Source organism: Sturnira hondurensis, unplaced genomic scaffold, assembly GCF_014824575.4.
Source record: "Sturnira hondurensis isolate 20B ecotype Veracruz unplaced genomic scaffold, ASM1482457v3 Scaffold0021795, whole genome shotgun sequence".
Classification (NCBI taxonomy): domain Eukaryota; kingdom Metazoa; phylum Chordata; class Mammalia; order Chiroptera; family Phyllostomidae; genus Sturnira; species Sturnira hondurensis.
The window spans coordinates 2,639,937-2,660,490 of record NW_028094426.1 but is presented as its reverse complement, the minus strand read 5'-3'; the positions used below and the strand labels follow the sequence as shown (position 1 = coordinate 2,660,490).

The 20,554-nt window shown below is 39.0% G+C and overlaps 1 long non-coding RNA gene across 1 annotated transcript in view; it reads right to left on the bottom strand.

The window, feature by feature from the left end:
* Window positions 1-3,353: 3,353 nt before the first annotated feature.
* LOC118978386 (uncharacterized) overlaps window positions 3,354-20,554 on the bottom strand; it is a 97,978-nt gene continuing 80,777 nt past the window's right edge. Inside the window, exon 3 of the long non-coding RNA XR_005064704.1 lies at window positions 3,354-3,447. This is a non-coding gene — a long non-coding RNA (uncharacterized LOC118978386). The remainder of the gene's footprint in view (window positions 3,448-20,554) is intronic.

Genomic DNA, 20,554 nt, shown 5'->3' with positions numbered 1-20,554 from the left:
CTGTGTTAGGGGTCACATTGTCACTATCTCCCAGCATGGCCAAAACTGAGCAAATGCTATTCATGACCTTGAGTATTTATGGTAAACAAAAGTTATAAAATTAACAATCCTTGCCAGGAGCTATGACTAATTTACCATACATTAAAGGAAAAAGGACTTCAAAATACCCGGAATAATGTTCAGGGTAAGGGAGAAAGCTCATGAAACTTGAGTCATGAATGTGCTGAATCATTTAAGATTCTTCTGGAAAAAATTACAACCAATTTTCACGGCATGGTTTGGATGCAGTCTGGTCAATGTTTTAACAGTCATACTACAGCATTAAAAAGGTCTTTTAAAGGAAGTGTAGCTCATGTTCCGAGAAGGGCACAAATCACATGTGTACACAGCCTGCTGAGTTTAAGAACAGGGTGTCTTCAGCCTCCCAGAAGTGACCCAGAAGTGACCTTGTTCCCTCTTCCAGTCACTAGTGCCCCTGAACAATCACTATCCTGACTGCATTGCTAAATTTTATGCAAATGGAATCATACACTAAAGTAGTCATTTTGCCCAACATTAGGTGGGTGAGCTGCATCCATATTGCGTGTGTAGCTGTAGTTTGTGTAGTCTCGTTGCTGGGCTGTATGTAATCACATCAACATACTTCAATTTACCTATTCATTCTAATTTGGCTAGATTTGTTTCTAGCAATTATAGTGCTGCTCTAAACATCCTCACACATGTTTTTTAAAAGAATTATACATGTTTTGTGAATATACCTATGCAGTTTTTAATCCATGCTGTATCATTGGGTATGCATATATCTAGCTGAGCCACTGAGAAGTGGCTTTCTGAAGTGGTTACACCAATGCACACTCCCACCAGCAGCATACCCGACCTCCACTTGTTCCATGTCCTAGCTGTTCTATATCGCCCGGGCAGCTGGGATTACACTACTTAATGACATGCTGGTTTTTGTTGTATACTTGTAGTTAGAAAAGTAAATGATTTTGAAGTAGTGAGCTCTTATGTATTAACAAAGAAAAAATAAACTAATCTGATTCATCTTGGTAGTAAAGCCAGCTATACTAAGTATTTCTTGGAAGTTTTGAGAAAGATGCAAAACATATAGGTTCACCCTAAGCATGATGTTTTTATGAGAAAGCGCTAAGTGGGATCATTGTTTAGATGTGTGAGGTTGGAATCAATGTATGATTTTTAGTTGAAGAAGAGGAAAATATGTTAAGTTCACTAAAATAAGGAAATTCTGGATATTGTAAAGGGCATGGGGAGGGAAGTAATTTCCCTGCACTAGGTGTATGTCCCAGGAATAACTTATTCTGAGATACCGAGAGAATTTTTATACAGTTTATAATGTGAAAATAAGTTGGGAACTTCTAATAAAGAATTCTCAAATATTAATTATTGGTAACCCAAGTTGCCACAATCCCTGTCTACCTCCCTATCAAAGCTCCCTAATTCTCCTTGTAATTTACAAGGGAAATCAGTAAGACCAGAGGTGCCTCCACAGCTTAACTCATATTTTGGTTTAGAAAAAAATTAGAATAACTATGGATCATTTGTCATCATTTTTAAAATTTAGAAATGATGAAACATTTTTGTTGACATAAGACATATTTCTTCCTCAAGCAAAGTGAGGAACCTGGGGCTCTGGAAACCCTAAGCGCTGTTTGGCGGGGATGAAAGCAGGAAAACTCACCCTTCTAAGCCTCTTCTCACGGCCTGACCTTTCCCATTTTTCCTGTCAGCCGATCTCGTCACCTTATATTTGGATTGTTCCCAAGATCAACTTATCCCCCTCCTAGCTATTGGTGTTAAATATCTGTTCTGGAAAAACAATGCAGAGATACGCCCATATATTTTGCCATCTAGAAATTACCAAACTGCCTTGGCTGGTGTAGCTCAGTGGATTGAGTGCAGGCCTGCGAACCAGAGGATCGCGGTTCGATTCCCAGTCAGGGCACATGCCTGGGTTGCAGGCCAGTTCCCAGCAGGGGACTCACAAGAGGCAACCATACATTGATATTTCTCTCCTTCTTTCCTTCCCTTCCCCTCTAAGGATAAATAAATAAAATCTTTTAAAAAATCACCAAACTTTATTTAATTACGAATCTCTATTCAAAACATATTTGTTGATCCCTACATAGAAGAACTTCCAGAAGGAGTGAAAGAAATAATAAAAGTTTGAAATCACTAATATAATCTGATGAATAAAATATTTTAAAGGCCGAGTATAGAATTTAGATAAAGTTTCAGTTTATAAAATACTCCTTTCTATATATCTATAATTTTAGATTATATTCCTCTATGATAGAAAAAGTGAAAAATCTGCATTTCATGGTAGTATGCGGATTCCATGAGCCCATTCAGAAAACCACTCTCCTCCCTTTTGTTTAGATGAAATGACTCATCTGAACTATATTTACAGCAGACTGTAAACTCCTAGTGGGAGTGAAACCTTCTTTGTATTAATTAATCATCTCATAATAAGTGATATCATGACATATAAAATGTTATATAATGATAATCATCTGAGTATTTGTTAAGAAATACAATTATAATGGCGATAGCCAGCTATCATTGAACATTTCCAAAATGTCAAGAACTATGCAGGTATGCACTTCTATTTTCACATTTACTTTTTAAAATGTTATTAAATTTATTGTGGGGACATTGGATAATAAGACTATGTCAGTTTCGAGTGTACAACTCTGTGTTACATCAACTGCGTGCTGCACTGTGTGTTCACCACCCAAAGTCAAGTCTCCTCCTGTCACCATATATTTGACCTCCTTTACCTTCTTCTTCCTCCCTCCACCCTCTCTTCCATCAGGTGACCACCATGCCGTTGTCTATGTTGATCAGGGTTTCTTGAAAACTTTGCTTTGTTTGTTCATTTATTAATTTGTTTCATATCTCACATATGAGTGAAATCATATGGTTCTTTTTTTCCTGTCTGACTTATTTTGCTTATTAGCACAATACTCTCAAGCTCCATCTATGTTGTCACAAATGGCAGTATTTCACCTTTTCCTATGGCTAAGTAGTATTCCATTGTATAGCTCAGTGGTAGAGCATATGACTACAAATCTACTTTTAAAAGTACCTCTTAGAATCATTACTCCTATTACAGATGAAACATCTGAGAAGCACAGAAGGCAACTTGCCCAAGGCCACTTGAAACAGGCCTATCTGGTCCCATAATTACCATGTTTTCCCAAAAGAAAGTGCCCTGGGGGCAGGAATAGGGTGGGGGCGCCACAGGGAGATTGCTGTCAAAGAGCAGGAACTAGTCATAAACAAAAGATATAGTTAATTTTGCACCTCAACCACTGAGCACTGAAAGTCCCGGAGTACACTAGATATCCACTCTGAGGTGTTTTCTTGACCTCATGCTGACAATAATGGATTGTTCTTTTTAATTCTCTCATTTCAGGAAGTTATGTTCTGCAAAAAAAAAGCCTTATTGAAATGATGTATAGTACTAGGCTTTTTTAATTAGAATTCTGTTCCTATAAAGACTGAAATGGAGATGATAGCCTAAGTTCTGAGGCTGAGGCCGGGGACCCAGATCATGGGTTTGTCGGAAGGACCACCTTTGCATCCTAAATAACAAATATTTAGTATTGTGTTGGCCAAAAGGTTTGTTTAGTTTTTTCCTGTGAAATAAGACACACATTTTTCATTTTTCTCAATAACTTTATTTATTTGGATATTTTTAGTATGCTGACTGTCTCCCATGTGGTATGACGTTGACTGGTCTCAATTAATGTCTCGATTTGATCACTGTCAACTTCAACTGGTCTACCAAATCGTGGAGCATTGGCCAGAGAGAAATCTCCAGCACGAAACTTCACAAACCACTTTTGACACCTTCATTCAATCACAGCACCTTCTCCATACATTGCACAAATCTTCTTTTTCCTTTCAATTGCATTTTTACCTTTCTTGAAATAATAAAGCATGATATGCCAAAATATTGCATATTTCCTCCCATCTTCAATATTAAAATGGCTACACAAAAATTCACCAATTTTGATGTTTTGTTTAATGCATGCTGATATAAGAGCACAATACAATCTAACAAAATTGTTTCAAATGAAGTTAAAGATAACTAAGTACATCGAGAGCCATCTCACTGGAAAAAAACAAATGGACTTTTTGGCCAAGACAATATTTCATGTGCGTAGGGGGAAGAGGCATTAGATACACAACTCATCACAATTTTACAACGTTAGTCCCATTATTGGAGTTCAAATAAAATTTTGTGTAAGTTCAAAGAAGTCTGAGTGAGTGTTCTTCAACTTCCAAGCACCTGCTTAGGATTCTTTAGTAATACTGTGCCCCTCTGCTGAAAGCCTATCTAAGAAGAGTGAATAAAGCTGAGATTCTTCCGAAAAGTAGGGGGTGGGGATTACAGCCGCTGAGGCCTCTGTCACCACGGCCGGACACTGGGCGATGAAGCTTCGGCTGTCTCACCAAATCAGGCAATCATGATTATTTTAATGACTAATGATGTAATTTCTAGCTCTATCAGACAGACAAAAAGAAGTGGATTTTAAACTACAAAAGGGATGATTAGATGCCCTAGTGAACAAAAGTATTAGTCACTGGTAGAAATAGCCACCATTTATTAAGCACTTGGTGTTGGCCAGACACTGTTAGGCACCTTACAAGAATTATCTTGTATTCTTAAGACCCTGCAAAGGGAAGTAATTCCCCATTTTTCAGAGGAGGATGTTGGAGTTTGTCACAGCAAGGCGCTTCTTTAAGCTCAAGCGAGTAATCAGTGGTTTAGCCAAACCTCCACCCACGCTGACATATCTCAGAAAGGCATGTCGTTTTTACCGCAGAACACTTCTCAGATTGAGGACATTAGTTCTATAGAACAGTAAGAGCTACGAGGTTTAGAACAAACATGTGTGGAAAATACCAAGTTAGACATAGCTTAAATAAGTTTGCTACCGCTATTGTCCAAATGCACTGGTAACATGCATCACTAATCTCCGACTAAGGGTTTTAGTGTCTAGTGTCTAGCACTTTCCAAACCTGCTTTGTCACCGAGCTCCTTCATTTCTGGCATAACCAGAATCTCCACAGACTCGCTGCACGGCGCAGCATTTAGGGAAATCTGTACGGCACTCCTCTGCTCTGAAGTCTCCTTCAGCAGAGACCTTCAAAGAGTCATTTCACAGATTCCTAAAAACAGAGGCAGTTCAGATCCTCAGTGGCCACTTGATTTCCCTCGCCACCACACGGTACTACATTCCTGGTCTGTGCTGGTGAATACCAAATGGGTGCCCAACTCCACCTTCACAAAACCCTTAACTGCTAAGAAGTTGTTCACCTTCTAACATATTTCCTTCCCCCTGTAAATTAATCCACGAAGTCAGTTCTTGTCACCAAGCCCCAGTAAAACAAGCCTTTCGCTGCAGCCCAGTGTGGGCACCGACCATTTCACTTGTTCCCTGTGAACCCTGGTGCCGCCCTTCACTGACTGAGGGTTGCAGACGAGTCTTACATTCTGATGCAGTTCAGTGTGTGAAACGCGGGGGCAGGGAAATTCTAGATTAGGTATTCTTCGTCCACACCCCGAGGGTACAGAAAACAGACTCCTGTCCAGTGTTACAGCATCTCAGACCCTCTGCCCTTTGATATTTCCCATGCTGTTTAAGTATGCAAGAGAAGACTCAGAGTGCAGTCACTGGAGAATTAGATAGCAGTGCTCCGCACACCTACGCAAGTGTTCCCTTAAGGTGCTTTGTGATGCACAACAGCAGCCTTCGAGAGCCGTGCTGACATGAACGGCAGGCACACCCTGATGCCCGAGGATTGGGGCATGCTTTGTTTCAAAACAGACGTAGGGGACACTGTATCAGCCCTCGCATCACCAGACAAAGAAATGACTACAGCCTCCTCTTTGTACGACCAACTTTCTAAAGATAAAGCATTTCTCTGTGAGTGCAGGCTCATAAAAATGATATATGTTTCTTCTTCGCTTTTTGAGATAAGGTGAGTAAAGGCAGAAAAATAAAGAAATATAATATTGAAATAACTGATACAGTTAGTTCTTTGAATGTCTGAATCTTGTAAGCATATGAGTATAATCCTATACTTGCTGATTACAAATTCCCAGAAGGCAGTAAGTATCTTACTTGTATCTCTTATCCCCATAGTCCCTAACACAGTGACATGCATTTAGAAGGCAGAAATAGTGAAATGAATGAATTAGTTTATTCCAATTTCTTGGTTAGAAAAAAAGTCAAAAAATCGTTTTTTAAGAAATAGACTTTGACCTGCCCTGGCTGGTGTGGCTCAGTGGATTGAGTACCAGACTGCAAACCAAAGGGTTGCCAGTTCAATTCCCAGTCAGGGTGCACACCTGGGTCGCAGGCCAGGTCACCTGCAGGGGGCATGCAAGAGACAATCACACAGTAATGTTGTTCTCCCTCTCTCCCTCCCTATAAAAAATAAATAAAATCTTTAAAAAAAAGAAATAGACTTTGACCAATTTCATATGAGACCTCTTCTTGGATAAAATTCAGGAATGTTTTACAAAATCCCATAGGACCATTAGTTCTTTAAGAATATAGCATTCAATTTTAGGTAGAATTTTAGGTAAGGATGTAGTAAAAGTGACTTTGTGCCTTAAATACAGAACCTGCCCCAACTATCCTACAACTGTGTTCTCTTCATTAAAACTAAAATGTATCAAAACTCTAATTCATAATTATTTAGAAAGAAGCAGATAAAGAAACATAGGTGTGCCCATACTGTATAATTTCAAATATACTTAATGAGAATGCAAAACATGTTTTCAATTAATATTAAACAATACTTTGGACTTTTGTATTTAAGATATTTCGAGTGCAATCTGAGACGCTAGTACTGTAGGCTGACAATAGCCATGGAGCTCTCTGCTCATAAGCCCTGTCCTTCCTCGTCTAATAAACATGGAATGTAAAGCTGGAAAGACAGATGAATGTGGCCAAAGGTGGCACAGCATGTTACTGGCAAATTCAGAACTAGACACCAAGTTTAGTAGTTCCCAGCTCAATACCCCAGGTTGCCTGTCTGCAGAATTGATCTCGCAGCTTTTCCAGATTTAATCAATGTCACCCCTGTTGACCTGGGAGCCTCTCCATGCTGGATCAAAAGACTTAGCCTCATTAGGAACAGGGTTGGACACTTCCAGTCAAGATGGTGATATAGGTAAACACGGCTCACCTCCTCACACAACCACACCAAAATCACAACTGAAATCTAGAACAATCTTCATTCAGAACTGCCAGAAATCCAGTTGATTGGAAGTCCAATAACTATGGAATTAAAGAAACTGCATCCATCCAGACTGAAGGAGAGGTGGAGACACAGAAAATGCTGCTCCCACATCCATGTGTGGTGGATAAAAATTTGGGAGGAATATCTTGGGAGTGAGGAGTCCAAGCCCAACACCAAGCCCCTCAGCCCAGGATTCCAGTGCCAGGAAGATAAGCCTCCATAACTTCTGGCTGCCAAAACCAGTGGGGATTGAGTTGGTGGAGAAACTTCTGGAGTCTCAAGCAGTTCCTCTTAAAGAGCTATACATGGACCTATTCATGCTGTCTGAGCTCTAGCACTAAAGTAGCAGCTTGAAAGGCACCAGTGGCATAGACAAAATGTAATGTCTGCCATCAAGGCAAGAGCTGGGGGACAGGTTTCTCACAGACAGAAAGGTCGGCAGAAGCCATTGTCCCTTTTCTGAACCCTCCCCCTGCCACAGAGCCACAGAGCTGACAGACTGGTGCCATATCTGAGACTCCATCAACCTGGAAAACACTATCTGCCCCACCCTGGAGATCCCCAAGACTCCATCCCATCCAACTTATGGAACCACCCAAGCAGCTTTTCCATATGAATAGCTGATCTTAGCTCATGCTTCACAACTGCCTAAATCTTCTCAAAAAAGCAACAGCTTACTTTAGTGAGGCCCTAGCACCTGTACCACTTGCTAAGTGGCTTCAGGCCCACCACTAGGAGCAGCAAGCCTAGATTCACCACTTGGCTTTACTTGAGAATCTCCAAGTCCAGGACAAGTAACAGAGATCTGCAAGTTGCTTTATAACTGATGCAGGATTGCTCTGGTCAGAATACCAGTAGGGGCTGACCTTGACATGCACAACCTGGGAAACCCAGTAGCCTGTGTATTCAGTGGACAGCTACAGACCAAACTGGAATACAACCATCCTCCCCCTGAATAGCTGATCCTCCACAGAGGGTGAAGGTTGGTGCTCAGTGGTCACAGCCAGTCCTTTCAGCCAACTGACCTGGATAAATCCCTTCCATTGACCTGCCAACAACAATCAAGTCTCAACTACAACAGGATGGTATAATCATCCCATATGTAGGGCACAACTCGAGTACCCAGTTGGGGTGATGGGGAGTCTGTGCTACTGGACCCTACAAGACACCCACTACATTAGGCCACACTATCAAGACAGGGGGTCACAGCAGCTCTACCTAATACATAGAAACAAACATGGGGAGGCTGCCAAAATGAGGAGACAAAGAAACATGGCCCAAATGAAAAAATGGATCTAAACTCCAGAAAAATAAGTAAATAAAAGTGAGATAAGCAATCTATCAGATGCAGAGTTCAAAATACTGTGTTATAAGGATGCTCCAGGAACTTAGTGAGGACCTCAACAGCGTAAAAAAGATTCAGTCATAAATGAAGTATTCACTAATTGAAATAAAGAACAATTTACAGGGAAAGAACAGTGGAATGGATAAAGTTGAGAATTAAATCAATGTTTTGGAAAAGAAGGAAGCAAAAAACAAGTAATCAGAACAACAATAAAAACAACAGAATCCAAAAAACACAAGGATAGTGAAAGCAGCTTCTGGGACAACTTTAAGTATTCCAACCTTTGCATCATAGGGATGCCAGAATGAGAAGAGAAAGAACAAGAAATTGGAAATCTATTTGAAACAATAATGAAAATTTATTTCCCTAATTTGGTGAAGGAAATAGACATGCAAGTCCAGAGAGCACAAGAGTCCCAAACAAGATGGATGCAAAGAGGCCCACTCTAAGACACATCATAGTTAAAGTGCCAAAGTTTAAAGATAAAGAGAGAATCTTAAAAGCAGCATGAGAAAAGTTAGTAATCTACAGGGGAGTTCCCAAAAGACTTCCAGCTGATTTCTCAAAAGAAACTTTGCAGGCTAGAAGAGACTGGAAAGAAATATTCAGTTGTGAAAACCACTGACCTACAGCCAAGATTGCTCTACCCAGCAAAGCTATCCTTTATAATGGAAGGGTGGATAAAGAAAGAGCTTACCAGGCAAGAAAAAAATGAAAGGAGTTCATCATCACCAAATCATTATTACATGAAATGTTAAAGGGACTTATTCAAGAAAAATAAGAAGATTAAAACTATGAACAATAAAATGGCAATAAATATATATCTATCAATATTTGAATCTAAAAAATAAACTAAGCAAACTAGAAGAACAAAGACAGAATCATGGACATCGAGAGCATATCGATGGTAGCCAGATGGTAAGGGAGTGTGGAGGAATGGGTGAAGAATTGAGGGGATTAAGAAGTATAAAAAGGTAGTTTTAGAATAGCCATGAAGATATAAAGCACAGTATAGGAAATGGAGTGGCCAAAGAATGTACAGGCATGACCCATGGACATGAACAATGGTGGGGGGATTGCTTGAAGGAGTTGGGTGTGCTGGGTGGAGGGGAACAAATTGCAAAAATTGGCTCAACAGTAACAGCGTAATCAACAAATATAATTTAAAAGAAGAAACAGGGTTGTTGGTTTTTTCTTTTCTTGAAAACCCATTGTTTCACATCATTTTTTCCTAGAGCTTTGGCTTTAACATTTTTTCCCATAGCAGATACAGATTTTATGTGTGTTAACAAACTTCAAGAGCTAAGCAGTCACATGGATGTACCTTGAGCAAGACATTGAAAGGAAGATTTGTCCGATAACCATAGCTGGATAATGAATAGAGTAATAGCTTTATCAGTGAATTAGTACTTGAAGTTCACCTCTCTTTTCTTCTATTATTTAGAGAACTTTCTCTCACAGTGTGATTAAATCACTTACAGGACATAGGCCTTAATCTTTCATCATCATGAAAGTTCTCAAACAGGTAATCCAGGTAAAAGAAGAATGGAACTCTGTACAGAGTTAACCTAATCAGATTTTCTTGCAATATAGAACAATGAAGTTATGAAGAGAAAGAAAACAAAATAAACCCTTGATCTGGAGCCCAGACTCCTGTTATAACCATATCCCTAATAATGACTCCCTTGGTAGCAACTTTAATGGTGCAGTTAAACGGTATGTTGATGCACCGTAGGAGCATTGGGTTTAAAGTACCCTTTAGGGAGCCTTTACTTAATTTATTTACATATTTATTTGTTTCATTTTCTCTGGCACATAATGTGCCAAGTAATTTTATTACAATGGTTTTCATCAAAATAAAAAGCGTCTTAATACAATCTAACTAACATCTACTCCTTACTGAAGAAAGAATAATTTTTCTTGAGTTATAGTGTCCCCTGGAATGAAAAAGTTTGATATACTTTTTTAGGAATATTTTCCAGGCCTCCAGGCTTAAAGGAATCAATAGTTTGGGGAGGGGAGTGCATGCCAGAAGCCCCTGTGTCGCATTAGGTCTGCATTTACTGCCCAGGAGTTCCTTCCCGCCTGGGTAAGAAGGGTTAGCTGGGCTGATGCAGGAGCCCAGGTCTGCTCTGTGTCCAGGGCACTAATGTCAGCCAGCTAGGACAGGATTCCAGGGTGAGCAGTTTATCAGCCACAGAGCTCTTAGGAAAGCTCACCCCGAAGAATGGGCCCCGTGGGAGCAGAACACTATCAACTCGACCATCTGAGCTCTGCTTCCTATAATGACTCCTTTCAGGAGGAGAAATGACTTCCTACTGGTTAGGCATGTTTAGATTTATTGCTTTATTTGCTGGCTATTGAAGGGGAAAATCCACTACATGAATTCTTTAGCAATGCTGAAAGGTCATTTGTCTCATCAAATTCTGTCCTTCCATAGACTCTTTCTACCTACAATTTCTCTAATGGCTATTTGATAATTCTAGCATTTGGTCTCATGAAATTTTAGCATTGTCTGCACAAATCATCTATTTTGGCCAAGTTCAAAAAGTCTCCGTATTCACTGAAAATTATGTATTTGGGGGTGTGCACTTCTACTAATTCCCAAGTTTTTCTTTTCATTGTTAGCATACCCACATTCAAATGATTTTGAAACATGCACATACAAGTATCTAGATCCTCAAGAGTTATTTTGAAGAAATTCTTCCACAAATCTGCATGACTGGCATTGAGGCAGAAGAATTCCTTTTCAGTTATATACTATATATATTATTCACACTGTGTCCTTCCAAAGAATAGTGTTTATTTTGATTACTATCCATGATAATCCCCAGTGTTATGGTTACTATTTATATAAGGCTACATTAATTTAAAAATGTGTTTGTAAACAATAGTCAATATTTGAGTTGCACAATAGGTTTGATAACATTTTAATGTTCATTTAATTCTTTTTTTAAATTTATTTATTTACCTTTAGAGGGGAAGGGGAGAGGGAGAGAAACATCAATGTATGGTTGCCTTTTGTGTGTCCCCTGCTGGGAGGTGGCCTGCAGGGAACCAGCCTGCAACCCAGGCATGTGCCCTGACTGGGAATCGAACCGCGATCCTCTGGTTCGCAGGCCTGTGCTCAATCCACTGAGCTACACCAGCCAGGGCTCATTTAATTCTTATTATTAATAATTATATGTCTAGTTTGACTTTTTGACTCAAATCAACTGTCCATGACATATGGTTACACACACATTCTAACTCATTTGAGGTATTGTGGTCAGTTCTGTGTTATACAGCATACAGGCCCCATCAGGGGGCCACCATGGCACAGTATTAACAGATTTTGACTTGCAACTGGACAAGTTGGGTGGAGCATTAGGTAGGGGCCCTCCTGTGGCCTCTTACAAATGCATCAGCATCCTGTGAGAGTCCTTGAACAGATGTCACCAGCTCAATAAACTGCAGGTGTCAGTATGTGGCACAAGTATTTGGCAACATCTCAAATGAAAGGTAGCAAAGCAGAGTAGAAAGTGGCTTTGTAGTCAGACAGGCTGGGTTTAAATCCTACTCTGACATTTGATCTGTAAAAAAATACCTTGGGCAGGTTATTTTACAGTTCTCTGATTTCTAGAGAGAAAAAAAAACTAACCATAAAGAGCTATGGTTGGGCTTAATACAGTTAGCCATATGGAGCAGTGGTTAAAGGCATAGCATCCTAAGTTCTAGTCCTGCTCTGTCATTGTGTACTTGCTCATATGGGCAAGTTAACGTAAATCACTACATCTCTGTTCCTTCACCTGCAACGTGGGGCTAATACACAACTTCTCACAGGGTCTGGGAAACATTGCACTTAAATATCAACGAAAACCATCTTCCACAGCATTAGCCATTCATTTTTACAAAATGCACCCCGCCCGAGTTCCTAGCATTCATAGGTACACAACACCCTAAGCACCGTGTTGCTTTCATCCATGACCCTGCCCATGGCCTCTGTCCTGTGCACTCTAGACCAGGAGGTCAGGATGAGACTGAGAGTAACTGCACAGCTAGTGAAGGGAGCTTATAAAATGTCTCGGCAAACAGTCTACCATTTAACTTTATAGGTCTTATTTTTAAGGCCTTAAAATTATTTATGTTTTTGAAATATCTACTCCTTAAGCCACATATTTTCAGGAAAAAAAACACACTTCAGTTATTCTCTCTACTGAAATATCTGTTTATTTTTTATATTGGCCATAACTATTTTTTAATCAGCTACAATAGTTGTAGCTGATGTAAACGCTTAGCAATCATGATACTTTTTGTATTTTCATTAAACAGTGTTTATCCAAAGGACAAATGCTTTATGCCTTCTGCATTATTTTGAAAATGATACATATTTATGACATAATATGACAAAGCATGCTACTTTAGGAACTTTCCTGCATTTCAGTCACTAAAAATTGGTATTTACATAAATTTTCCTCAAGCATTTGTCCAATTCTCTGAAGTATACTCTTTGATGATTTTACATGTACATGTTCCTTTCATCTTCTAAAAGCAGATTTGTTTATCTCCTCATTCAATCAGAATATTTTAGGTGAATCCTGAAATAATTATCGGTTTTTTAAAAATCATGTAATTACAGGCAGGTATGGATATAAATGATATACATATTTCATCTGTTTTAAAACACACTTATTCTTTGCAGCAGATTTCATATAGATGAATTTTAAAACAACACTTAACATATAGTTTATAAATAAGATGGCTTAACTCTGTTACTATCTAAATAAAACTAACTGTTAATTCCTAAACTTCAAGAATGTGGAGGACATTTCTAGTTACAATTGGTGCATAATTTATCCATGTGTTATCTGTGGATATGTGTGTATATATGTCCATATATTACATATAAGTACATAGTATTACATTTAAATTAGCAGCAGATTAATGCTGTCAAAGTACCATCTTTCTCTAATCACTTCTCTAATCATCTTTCCTTTCCATACTCTTCCTTCTACTATCATCGCGACTGGTCATGATTATCACACCATCCATGCCCATTCAAAAATCATGACGGGAGATACCAAGAAATTCTGTGTTTCTACACTCTGCATGCCTTCTCATTGTCTCTTCATCTTTTCCTACCCTCCATTCGTATCCCAACACACCCATCTGGACCATGCACACACATGCACACAGACACAAATACACACAACAATGCAGCTATACTTCAAGTTCATGCCCACAGAGAGGGCTGCCTTAACCATATTTTAAAACTTATGTGTTATTTTCTATTGTGTTTGTACATAAGTAAATTATATATATGATAATATATTATGTATATACATATATATTCTTAGGTATATCCATAAAAGGTATACAATTATGAATAGTACTACAATTTTCTTTTCATTTCTTTGATCAGAAATGGGTTTCCTTCCAGATGGGAGCTAAGTACTCTTCCAATCGCCCTACAACCTGAGGGCCCGAGGGAGTGCCCACGGACACCCCCTTTCTGTGTACAGTCTTTCTAGGCTGTACCTTGGAGCAGGTGGGATGGAAACAGGGGGCTGGCACACTCTCCTGGGTGTTTCTTTACATGTGCAGCTGCAGCCCCCATGGATATTTGGTTTAGATGGTTTTCCACACCGCATTTAGATTATGTCAAAAGAGGTCAGGGTTGATAAACACAAGCTGTGAGAAAGCTGTACCTTTTAAAAACATAACTGCAAAGACCATTTTATCCCAGCTCCTGGCTACGACCTCAGCAAATAGTAGGCACTCCAATAATACAGATTAAGTGACTGGCTGAATGCATATAATGCAAGTAAAAAATGAAAAGTAGAGAAGAAGATTTTTGTATTCATTTTCAGGGATGTAGCACCATGTATTCTGAAGACAGAGAAAGGAGTCTAGTAGCCAGAACACACATGCTGTTTCTCCCTCATACAAAAAGAACTTGACAATTCTCCTTTAGAGAAACAGTCATGATCTAATTACAGAACCCCACATGGACTAAGATCAAACACAGAAGTCAAGGAAAGATCACTTAGTTCGAACATACTCACACTCTTTAATCAATAGTTTGTGCACCAATGAAAACCCTGTTCTCTCCACGTGGCCCCCATCAGTCTATGCAGAAAGCTCCAGAGTCAACAGAAACGGGTGAGAAACAGATCTGGTAACAACAGTCTGGTATCATCGATAGTCTACTTGTCCATAGGGCAGCTCCCTTGCATTAATGATTGCTTAGGGTAAATGACACACTAAAGTCCAATGAAAACACCATCCATGTACAGAGCAAACATTCTATATACTCATTACACTTAATACTAGTACTGAAAACATAACAAGCTAGGAGGCTTGGCCACTGGCCACCTTTAAAGAAAGTGTCTTCCAGCAATCTCACATTGTTCAGTCTTGCTGGAAGAGGGTGGTCACCTCAGAAGTGCCCTACAAAGGGTGTTTAGCATACAATGGACTAGGCTCCTCTTTGGAAAATAGAAATCTCACTGCCCTTCCTCGTGGCTCTTGACTCAGCATTTTCATAAACTGGTGGATTTGCATACATTCCCTGAAGCCTAATTCTTTCTAACTTAGTAATAAAAACATGGCAAGATGGAATACACACCATGCTTCATGCATTTTAATGTCCTAATATTTGTTAACTTGGAATGAAGTAAAAATACATCCATTTTTAGCACCCTTGCAAGGTGCATGCCTGGACATCTGCTCATGTCTAGCTTTTATACTTAATCATTTTACTTCTGCTTTTAGTTGTAACTGTCACATTTATGATGACAGCACAAATCCTGAGACCCCTTTTAATGCCACTTGCAGTCCTTTTCCTGACCCTTGACTTATCTGAAATTAGGGCTTAATCTCAATTGCTTTTAAATTTACATTTATAGTCAAGAACTGTTTTCTTGAATAATATAATTCCATTTTTAATCTTATTTTTTGTTTTATTTTTCACATTGGCTAACCAAGGCCCTAGACTGGTCCTTAGTACTGTGTAATTCTTCTTTGATGTCTTACTCCCTCCATTCCATCACCGCTGAAGCTTTCAATCACGTTATCCTATTGCTTATTATGATTTTGCTTTCACATTGCCACCTACTCTACTTAACTAAATAACGTGTTGACATGGTCAGACTTACACTAGCCCAGGCATTTCAGCACAGGCAGTTCCACCTAGGGCTTCAGGATCTGTCTGCGGTAAAAAGTTAAAGCAGGTAAAATTTGTCTTTGAGTTTTCTCCCATACGACCTATCGACTCTATTTCGTTTTTTTTCTCCCCCTTTTCCTTCCTCCATCTCTCTTCCCAACATGTGACGTGATCATCCATTCTGGATATTCCCTTCCATTTCTGATTTTAAGTATTCTCCCCATTGTCTTTAACCTAATTGTAAGTTCATTGTCTCTATATGGTTATTAGCAAAATTCCAATTCCACTATTCCCACTAATTATTGATAAGTAAGAAGCCTGTTCATTCATAAGCACTTATGTTAGTTCAATTCTGCTGGGAAAAAAGTACTTATTAAATGTCATCTCTGTTCAAGACACCATAGTAGGTGATAAGTGTATGAAGGAAAATAAGGCCCCAGTCCTCAAATTCCCAAAACACGGAAACTAGTAGAGAAAAGAGACGCAGAAAATGATAATATCTTATGATAAGTTCTATAACAATTATGTATATGGACTGGGGAACGCAGGTGATGGGCAGCTACTCTGAGCACCCTCCCTTCACTTGTATGTGCTGCATTTTCTTTATGAAAGAGGTATTGTTTTATACTGTTTTTGATTAATAGTAATTGCTAACAATTACTGAGAAAATATCAGATGGTATTTAAAGGTTACTCTAAATATATTGTATATATGAACTCATTTAATTCTCACACATGATCCCAGTAACTGGATATTTATATTCTCAAGGCACAGAAAGATTAAATTACCTGCTTCAAGTCACACAGACAGTAAGTGTTAAAGATACCATTTAAATCCAATCAGCCGGGCGCTAGAACAGCGCTGTCCAAAAGAACTTTCTGTGATCATCAACATATTCTGTCTGCGCTGTCAGATACAGCAGCCACTAGCCACCTACGGCTATTGAGAATGGGAGAGGTGGCCGGTGCTACTGAGAAGCTGCATTGTTCATTGTATTTAACTTGATGTTGATGGCCACAGTGCCTGCCCAGTAGGTCTGCTCCTGACCACCACTGTGCTCTCTTCCTCCCCAGAGCAAGGGGACAGGAGACGAAGGAGGGACCAGTCTGAACAAAAACAGCTGCTGTGACCTTCCGTCGGAGATGTCGGCTGTTAAATAGCCTGCTCTAGAAAATACTTTAAGACCTGAAGCAATAAAAGCTCTCTAGATGAAATAACTAGTATGGACCTTGTTAAATAGCATAGAAGTGGAAAGATTTCACTGACTCTGAGGTCCACATAGCACAATGCCTGCATTCTCCAGGACTCATGCCCACTTTCGATTTTATAAATTCTTCAATACTATGTCTTATTTCTTTTTTTAAGAAACATTTTGTGACATTAAGATAATTTTCTTCTTAAATTGTATTTATGTCCCACATGCCAAGCACTGTACTAAAAGGTGAGAAAAACTTCATTCTAGTTGTGGCCTAAAAATACAAACCCTGGGAAGTTATTTAACTTCTTTCTGTCTCTGTGTTCAGCTCACCAAAGAAGACAAAATCATGGCTCTCAAGTGCTAACATGGCCAACCAAATATCATCAATGAACTTGAAGCTGAGATTCTTCATGTACACACATTAACCAAAAAGGCACGTTCTTTCCTTCCACAAAGACATTCCCTGTCTTCTATTTTTTCCCACATAAAGCCCTCTCGGATTATATTTTGTTTCCCATATCTGACAGAGTCAAAAATATTTGTCTTTCTTTTTAACTCTACTATAAGAAAATAATAATACAAACACAATGACCAATGTCAACAGACCATCGACTATGATACTGCCAACCCATCAGGAAATGCTGGGATGGAGTCACATTGGAGACATCAGCTCCATCTATAAGAAGCACCCATTCATTTTTTACTATGGCTAGAATGCTGGGCCAGTGCTACCTAATATTGCAAATTAGTAAGATATGGGCTCACATATGGACTTTTATTGGAAGTTCACTCACATTAAATTTTTGGCAACGATTCATTGAATTGTAAGAACTCAACTAGAACCACCACTGTGGAAACACGCCATGTACGGTTGGGAGCAGCTGAAGCAGGGGGGCTGTCAGTTTGAAACTTTGGGACTAGTTGATTTCTAAGGTTTTTCTCTGCTCAAGCAGTATGAATTTCATTAGGAAAGCCTGAGATCTGGATCACTGTGGTACGGTTCCAGTTAAAATCACAGCTATAGCTGCCAGAGAGAGAGAGGCTCAATGTTACCTGAATCTTGAAAAAAGACTCACCCTGAGAGAAGCCATTCATTATATTTGATAAAGTAGCTGGTAATAAGAAACTAGCAGGAAGTTCATTAAATTCTAAATTAGGAAATTTATATGTTTAGATGCCACTTATAATTCTCTTGAGACCTATGAAATAATAGACCTTTGATACTTGATGCCATTAATAATGACTGAAAGTTGTATATTTTTATGAAATGGAAAGGTCAGTGTGGTGTATTATTGACAAAATTTTTACATGATCAGTGCAAAGCAGGTCCTTGAGAGCAGTCACTGGGCCAGATTATATTACCAGCCCCATGGGCACAAAAGAAGATGCATAGCTTCCACTGTGATATGCTTAAGGTGTCTCAAAATGATTAATGGTATCTAAAAATAGCCCCAGAAACAAGCATTGACCTCTTGGCATGTCATGTATTTGTTGTGATTCTTTGGCAAGTTACTTAAACTCTCTGGACTCATTTTTTCATCTCCAAATTTTTGTGAAGATTAATCAAAACATTATATGTAAAACAATGTCATAAGGTAGGTATACTCAACAAATGGTCATTGAATTGAAAGTGTTTGTAACCAAATGGTTTTGTTTAGAAGATTCTGGGAAATCTAGGGCAGGGTTTCTCAGGAGAATATCCCAACACCCTGCAAAGTTGCACCAGTGGTGGGAAGAGAATAGAGTTGGAGTGTGTGCATAGCAAATTACACGTAGCCCAAAGCTTATTTTTATAGCGGCCAAATCATCAAAATCTGAACCAACCATGGGGGAGGGGAGCAGTGAGACATATGAGCATATACCTCATAATAAAAGACACTGAGAAAATCTAAAGATGATTTATAGATTTTAAAAAACAAAGTCCTTCATTATTTGTGCAGTTTGTTGTATTTCAAACCATTGCCAAATTTCAATAAAAAATGGTCCACTTCATTTTATCATATTATCAGGGCAGAAATTAAAGCATAATTGATACAGGTAAGGGGGAACAGGGCTGGGAACTCATGCTATCCAAGCTCCAACTGTGCCAAGAATCCAATTTAGTTTATGAAAGTGTCAGAAACTGTCTTTGCTGTAGCCACTGTAACCTCAATCCCAATCCTGACTCCATCATCCAAGGTGGCCAACTTCTAGGTCATCATAATCCTTTAAATTATAGCTAAAACAAGACACAAGACCATTTATCAAAAGTAGGATTGAAGGTTGGGAGAAAACTTGCATCTTGGATGTCTGTGACTTTTGTGGGGGGAAAGATGGAGTCCTTTCAAAATAAGTAGTGATTTAAAACTTCTCATTTCTGAGTTAGTATTAATATTTGGGATTTACGTGGATTTCTGACTTCCAGTACTGCACTTTGTTTCTCTGAAACTTGTACCTAACCTTCGGCCCATTTAGTAATCTCTTCTGCTTGAAAGATGGTGCACAGATTGCCTGAGATATAGACCAACAGCTGTGTTTTTTCTGGCAATTCAAACACTTTGAATATAGGTCTTGGCAGTAGAAATGCTAGGCTGCAAATTCTGTACTGGAATTCTTTGAGAATTTATCAATTTGTGTTTAGGGACATTTCAAATGGAAAAATAAAGTCATTCATGTTTTCACAGGCAGTTCCAAATTCCAAATAGTGTCAAGGGTAAAATGTTACTGTGTTTGAAATGCCAAGACAGACTTATGTAACTCAGAAGAGGACAACATAATGTTGCCCCACGAACAAATTAAAGGGCTTTGAACATTTGCTATTCTGTAACTTTATGCCATAGGAAGTGGTTCTTTCTCACCCCTTAGGAGAACTGAATTTGGTTTTCATAAAACCTGTAAGGTTAGGAGAATTAGAAATTCAACTAGTTATCATAAATAAAGGTTTTGTTTTATGTTTCCCACATTGGAAAAGTTGTCTCTCGGAGTTTTGCCACTGGCATACTCCATGTGTTTTTTGATGTCACTGCTAATTGCATTCTGTGTACATATTTTTTTGTCGTTTGTTAAACAGTTGGGACTTGAGATTTTCTGTCAAGTCCTACTGTCACACAGGTTGACAGAATTCATAAGCCAAGCCACACAGTTTTCCAGACCAGGTTCTTACTAGGCCATATTTCACTCATATTTTAAGCTATGACATGGGACATGGACTGCCTAATATTAAACCCAGAAAACTGTTGGGTACATTGTAATTTCTGAGAAGTTGAAAGTATGTGGACGGTTTCCTATTTGCAGTAGACATTTGTATACTTGAATTTGTTTACAAGTTGAGAGTTTCTACAAAGACAGCAAGCTGGCTAAACCAACAAGAGTGAAGAAACCAATACCAAGCCCTGGTTGGTTTGGAACTGAGGGATTCAAGAAGTAAGTTGCGGATAAGGAGTTGAGAAGAAATGGAAATACGGATAAATAGAAGAGGGGTGCATCACTGAGAGAAATATCTCGGCCTAGAGGCTTTTAATTCCAAAGCAGATGGTCTTCCCATGACACTGTGTTGCACTCTGTCGGCCACTACTCCTATCTGGGGCCCAGCACCCAGTTCCACACC